Source organism: Aethalodelphis obliquidens, unplaced genomic scaffold (genome assembly GCF_003676395.1).
Source record: "Aethalodelphis obliquidens isolate GAN/ISIS:26980383/991018 unplaced genomic scaffold, ASM367639v1 scaffold15, whole genome shotgun sequence".
Classification (NCBI taxonomy): Eukaryota; Metazoa; Chordata; class Mammalia; order Artiodactyla; family Delphinidae; genus Aethalodelphis; species Aethalodelphis obliquidens.
The window spans coordinates 24,581,975-24,592,558 of NW_020837959.1; positions in this window are offsets into that span (position 1 = coordinate 24,581,975).

Here is a 10,584-nt window from a genome sequence, read left to right on the forward strand (position 1 = left end):
AGTTTATTTATCTATGCATTTTAAAAGGCAGATTCCCACTCTGTGTGTGTATGTGTGTGTGTGTGTGTGCCCCTTTGCATAAAAGAGAATACACTAAAGGTTTTAAACAGCATCTAAGCCTTAGTTTCAGAGATATCTATTAAAATTTCTTTACATTGCTGGAATATTTTTCCTTTTCTATGATCTCAAATCATTCTTAAATTCTAGTTTTTGTTCCAAATTATATATCATATTTTAATCCCTCATCCTCAAATATGGATCATGCCCCTCTCCTATGTAGTATAGCTCCCTGTGACTATCACTATTATTAACATTATCATAACCAGACTCTAATTTTCTTTCCTCAGGAAAACTTAAGTAGTCTTAGAGAAGCAAGAAAATTCTTTCAGTGGTCCCTAATAAAGTTATCTGAAGAATACAAAAAGGTGAGTCCACCGTCTTCCTTAAATGGTTTGAATAGTAGAGGAAGCAAGCCACAAATTTAATGTAAAATACATGTTTGATTAGGTCTTGGATCACACTCTCAAATGTCATTTCCCTAAACTCTTTCCTTTGACCTTTGGTAAGGAGAGTATATGTAATATTTCACTAACAATATCAAATAGATATACTTCAGCAATAATTAAATACAGAGAAGGTATAAATATGCTTTAACTCTTCCTCAGATTTAATTTTATAGAATGGATAACTAGCTCATACAATCACTAGCACACTTATTCTTTATCTCCAAAGCATTTTAAATAATTTTACAGTGTGGGTACAGGACAAACATCAGTCATTTGACAGGAAAATAATTATCGTGGTTGTATAACTTCTTACATTATTTCAGAATGTAATTTCATTACATTCTGATGTAGCAAAATGACTCATTAAAATTTCAATTTGTAATTGTTTTCCATATTTATTAGACATTTTCCTCATGTCTTTGAATCCAAAGGAAGAACCAGGCCTTTTAAATAAATCCTTGCCTAAAAAGTTTTTTGAAGACAGGTAGAGGAAGCTACTGGAAACAAGCCTCATTTATGTGGTAGTGTGAAAGCCCACGCTTATTTATGAGACTTCGCTAAGTGTTCCATTGGGGAAGTGCCTTTTATTTTGAAAATCATTTCACTGTTAATAAATTCACTCAGAACAACTCATTATGCTTGCCAAGTTGCACAGTATCACAAGACATGTTCCTGTTAAGTATTTACAAAGTTTTTAGCAAAGTGTACTGCATGGAATGGTTTCAAGAACCTATGAATATTTTTGAGGTTTTAGTTCAGTTCAGTTTTAATTTTAATGTGGTTTTTAAAAAATCTCAATCTTTGATTCAGCCAATTAGCAGTGATTCTGAGGGGTAGCTGAATTGAATGCCAGTTTGTATGTATTCATATTTCAGATACTGAACATCGTTTCATGGTTTTTCAATGTACACAAACTGTACATTAGATTGATTCAGTTATATTTCCAAATTAGGATTCAAAATGTGCTGAAATTGAGAAAATGTCATGATTTATAAAGCATTGACATTCAACCTTCATAAACATTTTAAATCAAAACTCACAAGAGATGCCTTTCCAAAAGACATAATAAGTCCAAAGTCTAGAAAAAAATCGGAGTATACTGTACTTTGTTCACAGTGGAATTGGTGAGGTAAAACTTCTGCAGGCAAATAGAGAAGAAATTACAATTAAACTAAACTGTAAGTCTGAGCTAACCAACTACAATTCAGGAGGAAGACTCAGAAGCTTTTAAAGCCATTATATTCTATATAAGTAGTAAATCTTACGAATACTATACTTCAAAAATGTAATATTTGGTAAACAAGTAAATTTTATAATATAATGACCTAGCTACTTGGTAAATTGTCTTTCAGCCATTTAAATTTTATTACAGATTTTCACCAGATTTTTGGCCACCCACCATTTTGGTATTCCCTCTGAGTAGGTGGTATATCCTAGGAGGGAATATACCTTCTTGTTACTGAAGGAGGCTGGACACTGGGAAGTTTTCTGTTCTCTCAAGAAGAGCCCAAAAGCTGCAAAGTCATCTTTGGCTTTCAAGGGAGCAATATCATGGGTAGAGAGAAATAGAAGACTTCTCTGAAGCATTGGCAGGTTGTAAAAACCCCAGGATCTCCATAGGAATGTGAAAAACTGTTATGACAAAAAAGAAAGAGTGAGAGAGGAGAGAGAGAGAGAGACAGAGAGAGGAGGGAAGGAAGGAAGGAAGGAAGGAAGGAAGGAAGGGAGGAAGGAAGGGAGGAAGGGAGGAAGGGGGGGAAAACTGATGACTGAAACCAGATTAATAGGGATTTGAAATTAGCTTTACATTTTTTCAAACTCTGTAGACCAAAATGTCATTTCTTCCACTTGCTGGTTTGTATATTTTACAACTTGTTTTCACAGATAATAGGAACATAAAATGGCAGGAATTCTAAATGATAGCCCACCAATACTTGGTTAAAGTAGTCTAAATAAAAGGAGACCCTCAATAGAAAGAAATATTTCACCTTATTACTCACAACTATAGTTTGGTTAGTTTGAGTTTAATTTTATAAGAATATTTCTAATTTATCTCACTATGTATTATGATGGGAGGTAAAAATTCTGATATTTATAGGCTAAAAGTTCTTTAATAAGACTGTAAACATTATCATCTATTAAAGATTATGAAAGGCTTGCTTGTTTTAATATTTTAATTTCTAGAGTTAATAACCTTTAACTCTGGGAACATGGTAAGGCAGTTTAATGGATAATGATTAGCAGTAATTAGTAGCTTTGTTGAATATAACAACCTTGGAGGGTAGATACTGAGAGTAAATGACAGGAGAGGGAGACAAACAATAAAAGGACCAAGGCCTGGTCATGAGGTATGATTATAACACTTGTCATATAGTAGTTCCTTCATACTTCAATAATGCCTTGAACCCCCTATGAATGTTTTGACCTAAACCAAGCTGTAAGTATTGGCAGAGTTCCAGCACAATCTTCTGGTCAAGAAGATTTGCTAGCATTCTATTTATTTTCAAGTATATCTATTCTAAGGGATACTGTACAGACCTTTGGGATCAGGAGTGTAAAAACTGGAGAAACAGGCATTGTTTCCGTTTTTTCTTTGTTCACAGCAATAAATTTCCTGAGACTGACTGTTGAATGCTGTTCGGCCATAATCGTGGTGAACAGCTTTTCCATCACCTTAAATTTCTGATCAACTCAGAGTCTTTCTAGAGAAAATATATACCTAGCACATAGAGGATACCATATACCATCTCTCTAACTTTTCTGATATCAGCTAAAGATTAAACTCCATGAAAACAGGGCCACAGCCATTTTTCTTGATGTTATGTCTCATTTTCTTACCTGCTTTCTGACAAGGAGCTCAGAAGGTGCTCAATATTTATTAAGATTAGTTCAACCAACAAATGTATACTTACCACCTACTATGGGTGAGGATTTCTTACAGTCTTACTGAGTATTTTGACGTGATTTTGTATTTTTGCCTTCATGATAGGTAAGCAATGGAATTTCAATGTTCTGGACCTCCAGTAACAAGTGTTTCTTTACTAGATGCAGTGTCTTTACTAGATGGTACCTCTGTTTATCTTGGGGAAGAGAGGGCTGTTTCTTCTGCTTGAGAATAGTTGTTTCCTTATGACCTATGAATTCCTTCTATTTTTCACCGTCAAGATTCCAAGGGGTGCCTCTTTTGTTCCAGCTCACCGCCATCTCCCTAGAATGGGCACCTTCCTAAGACTGTCATCTCTGTTTCCACACAGTTTTTCCATTTCCTTTCAGTTGCCTGGAGGTTAGTGCTATAATCCAAAAAACTTCAGTTCTGTTCCAGTATTTCCCTGTTTAGGAGGGGATGTTGAGATGATTAGCAAAGTCAGCATAAAATTTTGGAAAAGTAACATGGCAATAATGCATAGTAAACAGAAAGAGTATTATCAAAATATTAATAAAATTTGTTGCTAAATTTTTTAAAGGAAAGGGTTAAAAAGAAATTTTCAAATGCATTTGCTAGTCTCACATAACCATGGATAACTAAAAAGTAGCATTGAGTATTTATTTATAGCCTTAATGGATGTAGAAATACCTTAAATACACATATATATTACTACAAGTTTCACGTCTGTATGAGAAATTAACCATAAGTTTGTGGTCTCTACAGGATGCTGCTAAGATGGTTAGTTAGTGTTACAAGTTAAGAGGAGAAACTTAAAACATGGTAAAATGGTACAAGGAATAGCTAGCGTCATAATATATAATTTCTAGCAATGAGAAATAAAAACACAAATTCCTAAAGACTAGTAAGGCTGCACATGAAATATTGCATTTAATTTGAAATATTTAATTATCTGTTAAGTATAAGAAACTGAAGACAGTTTAGAAATAATGTCCAACAAAGATAATGAATAAATAATATAAAAAGAAGGTAAATTCATTTCAAATATAAAATTTGACTAGTGACTTTTCAAAGTAATAACTTAAAATTGTGTCTTAATTTCCAAATAAAAATTAACACTGAAACTCTGAATAACTAAAGATTACATTTATGGGATGAGGGGTAATTAAATAAATTAAATGAAAATAATTAATGAAATATTGAGGGATATGTAAGAAAAAGCCTAAACATATAAAATGGTCTTCATTAGCATTTTTGTTTAAAAATATTTATATTTGTGACAGTGTATTTGTGAATATTGCACAGAAAAATATTGTTTAGGAGATACTTTCTCAGATGTAAACTAAATGGCCAATTATTAGATAGAATATGATAAGCAACTTCAATTAATTGCAACAGTGTAACTGAGGATTCTTCTCAACTTTATAAGCTCCAACAATACCAACATTCCTCCCTGTGACATTTACAAAACATCATGAACATAAGGGACTGTAGAAGGGTAAACAAAGAAATATAACACTTGATGGACTTTTTGAGGCCATATATAAGTCTATAATAATAAATTTTGTTAATAATAGAAATACTTGAATGAGAAAATACTCAAGTCATAGGCACAAATCAATGTATTTCAAGTAAGTTTTGACACTTGCAATTTTTTCAGTAAGTTTGCTTAGAAACAGTGTTAACTATTAAAATGCTCTCCCATGAATATTTGTTTTAAAAGCAGTATCTTCATTTGACAGATGAGGCAATTACGTGTTTCTCATGTAAGGTTTATCAATTTTACCTATTTAACAAAACTAAAAAAAAAGGGCTTTTTCATTTTATACTTAATATTATTTAAAATACTCAATTTATAATAATAAAATAATCCATTTTATAATCCAGAATGAGTTTATACACATTGAAATTAAGTTTTTTAAATGTTGCAAATTTTATTTAGACTATGAAAGCAAAAGATAACATAGATCAAAGTAACTTTTATCAAAATATGGTTTGCTGAGACAGCTTTTCTACATCATTTGTTGTCAGCCAAGGCAATTTGTATCCCTTGCAGGGTTCAATTGGCAGGATCTGGAGACATTTTTAGTTGTCACAAATTGGGGAGGTAAACTGGGTAAACTGTTTTAATCTAGTGTGTGGAGACCAGAGACACTACTAATCATCCTACAATGCATGAACAGACCCCTTCAACAAAGAGTTATCCAGCCCAAAATGTCAATAGGCCTAGAACTGGGAAACACTGCTTCTAAGCAGTTTTGAGATTACTGGTTATTTAGAAAATGTAAATTAGGAAATCGGCTGCTTTATTTTCTTTCCAAGCAGTAAAAAATCCAGGTGTGATAACCAAAACTTCCCTGAATAGATTTTGTCTTCTTTGCCTCTTTAATCATCAATCATATTTTAGCACTTGTTGAACACATAACATTTAAAAATTAAGTAAAACTTAAAAGGTCATATTCATAGAACATAATTTAAATTGAATCCAACTTTTAAAAATTTGTCTTGTTCCCAATATGCAGAATTACACACTCAGATACACAGATTAAGAAAAGAATACTATATAACATTTGTATCACCCCTTAAAATTTGCTGTTATTCCAAGTGGCCTCCTCATGAATCCTGAATCCAATAGGTTGGTTGTGTCTAACAATAATCTCTCCTCTTGAGCTTCAGAAATGTTCAAAATGTTTGTCAGTTTTCAGAGACATTCTTAGAATACTGCACATCCTGGAGTAAATATGCAGTCAATTCTATTGATTAGGCCATAAACAGCATGAGAAAATTAATGAGTGCCTAGTTCACCAGTATATCCAAATACCTCACATAATATTCAACACATATACAGTCTTAATAAATATTTATTAAATAAATGAATGAATGAAGGAAATGAAAACCTTCTTGATTCGTTTTCATGTCTGTATAGTATCTCTGCTTTTCTTAGAGAAGCCAGAAGATATAAAAGCCTTATATTTTGTATATTTTGGGAAGCAAATATTATTTTAGGTATAACATAGTTGAATTAATTGACCAAATGTATCAAAATGACTTTAATTCTTGTGTCACACAATGTAAAAATATAGTAACAAGATTAATGAGCTGGAAAGTAGATTTATGGTGGAACAGCCTGTGATGATAGTGAGAGGTGGAAGGAAAACCTGTTAAAGTCTTGTGATGTAAGCTGCTGAAATGAAGTTCTTTGAACATTTCTTTTACCTTTGAAAAAACATTTAAATTTCTCAAAGTCCATTTGTGCCTAGTTGGTGGGGGAGGAGACAGTTTTTTAATTTTGCATTTGTTAACTGAATGGAAATAGGTTCAAACGGGATTTAAAAGAACTATAAATCAAAGAGCTTTTGTTTTCATTTCTGTAATATCTTGTAATCTTAACCATATTACTGTAGTAAGCAATATTGCATATTTAATTTTACTTAGAAATGAGATCAAGAGAACATACAAAAAACAAATTTAGCATCTAAGTAAATATAAGAAATAATTCAGTCAATAATAGAAACAAAAATATAAATTTCATTTTACTTTGAAATGCCATTTTCATGTTCTCTCAGCAATTTGGAGTTATAATAAGGAAATACTGAAAATACGTAGACAGGGAATTTATTCTTGTTTCAATTAGTTACAGGACTGATGACCTTGGATTTAGATATGAATTTATTGCTTAATAGTATGCTGAAATACTTAATAGTATGCTGAAATAGTATGATGTTTTCTCCTTCATATTACACTATGTTTATGCAAAACAAACATTTAATTTATGTGAGTGACCTTTGAAAACCACAGATATAAAATTTTCAATGTCTATTTCTCTGTTGTATATAAGAATGTAAAGATTCATTTTCAGTACACTCTCAGAAGAATGTACCACAAGTTTGTTGAAATTTCCTTTACATTATATGGTTCTATAATTCCACATTCTTTTTCAATAACAGTGGTAAATTAGGACAGAAGAACTGTACTCTGTGCAACATCTACTTTATAAATGTAATTTTCAACCAGCCTAACTGCACAATAGTTATTTCATATCATGCAGTAAGACTTTGAAATTATCCGTTATCCATTTAACATTATAGTATATTTCCTTCCTGACTTACATTAAGTATAGGATGAAAATTGTTTTATCAGATGGTACGTTTTGGAAACAAAAAACCCAGAGATAGATTAATATCTCTGTGCAAGGAATAAATACTCAGAAATTTAAGAATAGTAGATAGCTAAGAATCAAGGCATAAATATATTGTTAAGTGGAAGCTGGAGTAGAGATTTATTACTGTAAATGGTTTTCCTAATCACATGCAATAAAGTTTAAAGTGTGACTGTCCCAGCCTTCTATTCAGTCTATCCTTACCTACCCACAAGAAGATAAAATATCTATAAGCATCTAGGAAGCCAAAATGTCCCTACCCACAATTATAAATTATTTTGTATGTTAAAATATGTATTGACTCATGATAAAGTCCTCGCCTTCATCAAGTTGCTAGGTTCATCAAGTGGAAGAATAAAAAAGCAAATGTACTAGCTAGCTCCTTTTGGGTTGAAACCAGTTTCTATCCCCAATTCCCTATAAGAAAAACTAGTAAACAGTTTTACTGAAATTTGTTTTTGTTTGTTTGTTTTCTAATTTTCATCTGATTTGTCACAATGAAGGTAGAGTTGGCAGTGGTTTGAGTTGGGGGTAATGATGTACACATGAAAATAACATAATATTATATGTTAATTATTCTTCCAAAAAATACACGTAGTTTTCACTTACCAAGTCAGGTGCTGGAAAATATTTTAAAGATTGAATTTTTCTCCGAATTGTGAATGTCACTGAAACCTGAGAAATGTTTTAGTTTTTCAATTCCATTCTTTAAAAGGACAAGTCCCTTTCTGATCTGAAATGTCTGACATTCATTTTTTTTCAGTGAATAATTCAGTGTACTCATTAAAATGCAATTCAGATCCCATCATTTCTCTGCTCAAGCTTTCCAATGCTTTCCATCTCCATCCACAGATATTCCAATGTCTTTTATATAGAATATAAGATCTGTAGTGTCTCACAATTTCTCCGACCTCATTTCACATTGCTCTGCCCCTTTCTCAATGGGCTGCAAATAAACGCGGTCAAAGTCCTGTTGGGGTTTTCACTTGTTCGTCTTGTCTGGAACACTCTCCTTCCAAATATCCCCATGGATACTATAAAGGAATACTTGAAAATGTGAATGACTATATGTACTATACGTATGACAAGTTAATATGCATTTTATTTTTCAAATATATTTCGGACTTAGGGAAGGCTTCTTTTAGAAAACTATTTTAATTACAAGTGATTCATCGAAAGGTTTATCACCTTTTCTAAAAGAAAGTAAACATTTTAAACATCTTAATATAACTTGATATCTTAGAAAGATACCCATTAGCATGTATTTTGAATAAATGCTCAAAAATGTGTAGAGGTAATTTAAAAGAATGTTTTAACAATTCTAAGGAACTGTGGTTACATTTCCTACAGTCAGACAATGTATAACTTTTGGGAGGGAGACGCAAGAGGGAGGGGATATGGGGATATATGTATACATATAGCTGATTCACTTTGTTATACAGCAGAAACTAACACAACATTGAAAAGCAATTATACTCCAATAAAGATGTCAAAAAATAAAACTAAAATCTAAAGGAAAATTCCAAGGTAAGCATCAACAGTATTTACTGATTTTTAGAAGAGTTGTTCTTTGAAATTACCCCAGGATACCGCTTATTTCATTGACTACTTCTCAGGCAAGTCATATTTACCATACTTTAAAATGCATGTTACTTCCAACCTACTAAGCTAATGTAAAAAGGCAACATTTTTCTTAGAGGAAAAAAAATATATTTTCCTGCAATTACATCTTTTTTTATAACTCATTTATTAATAATTTGAAAAATAGTAGGTAATTCAATTAAACATCCAACAATGTTTTTCAACAAATAAATTGAAAAAATATATCTTTTGGTCATTCAAGTGTATCAGAAATATAAAAATAGCTGGATAAATTACTAGGAGTTTTTATTTTTGTGGATTTACAAGGCTTTACAGACTATTCTTCACAGAAATGAACTGTACAAGCAAATAGTTGGTTAGTCTTAAACTTCTTTCTCATTAAGTGCCAGAAACTGGATATATTCATTGTTATACCAAAAGAAAGACTGCAATATCTCAAAAGTAATTTTGACTAGCAACAATCACATAATTCCTACTACATAGAGAAAAAGTTGATACAATGTGCAATTTTTTTTTTTTTTACAATGTGCAAATTTGAAAGTGGGTTATTTCTTATATACAGCCTATGACAGGTGGCTGAGATAGAAAACATAAGTAATAAGCAGTACTTTGGGGGAATTTTGTATATGAAACATGCCACCATTTGTCAATATTTAAAAAAATAATAATTTGATCAATTCTTTTGTCTAGTTTCCTGCTGTGAAAATTACAGCATAGGCTAGATTATTTCTAATTTCCATGTATGTGTTTTATAGATATCATTATGCTAGAAAACAATTGAGTGGTATAGAAGTGAATTTTCAGTAAATATATGTTGAGTCAAAGCATAACTTTGGGGTTCTTAAATCTTTTTATTTTGGAAATGATTTTGCATTTCAGAATTACTATGTCTTCTGCTTACATTCTGCTGTATCAATAGGCCACAACTGCAAGGAACTTCCACTGAACTCAGGGAAAAAGTAGCAAAGCCTGGTAGTAAACAGACCTGGGTCTGAATGTCAAATCTGCTGTTTCAATAATAGAAAATTAGGCAGATTGATTAACTTCTAAGTGCTTCATTTTGCATCATTAAGAAGAGAATGGATAACACCTGCCTGACAGGCTTGTTGTAGTTTATGTATAGTGCCTGACACATAGTACATGAATATTAGAGGAAAACTACACATATTTTAAATTTTAAGTATAGCTAATATACAATATTATGTTACTTTCAGGTGTACGACATAATGATTTGACATTTAAATACATTACAAAATGATCACAGTGATAAGTCTGGTAACTGTATGTCACCATACACAATTACTACAGTATTATTGGCTATATTCGTTTTGCTCTGTATTACATCTCCATAACTTATTAAGTTTGTAACTCTTAATCCCCTTCACCTGTTTCACCCAGTTCTTCACACCTCTCCCCACTGGAAACCACATGTT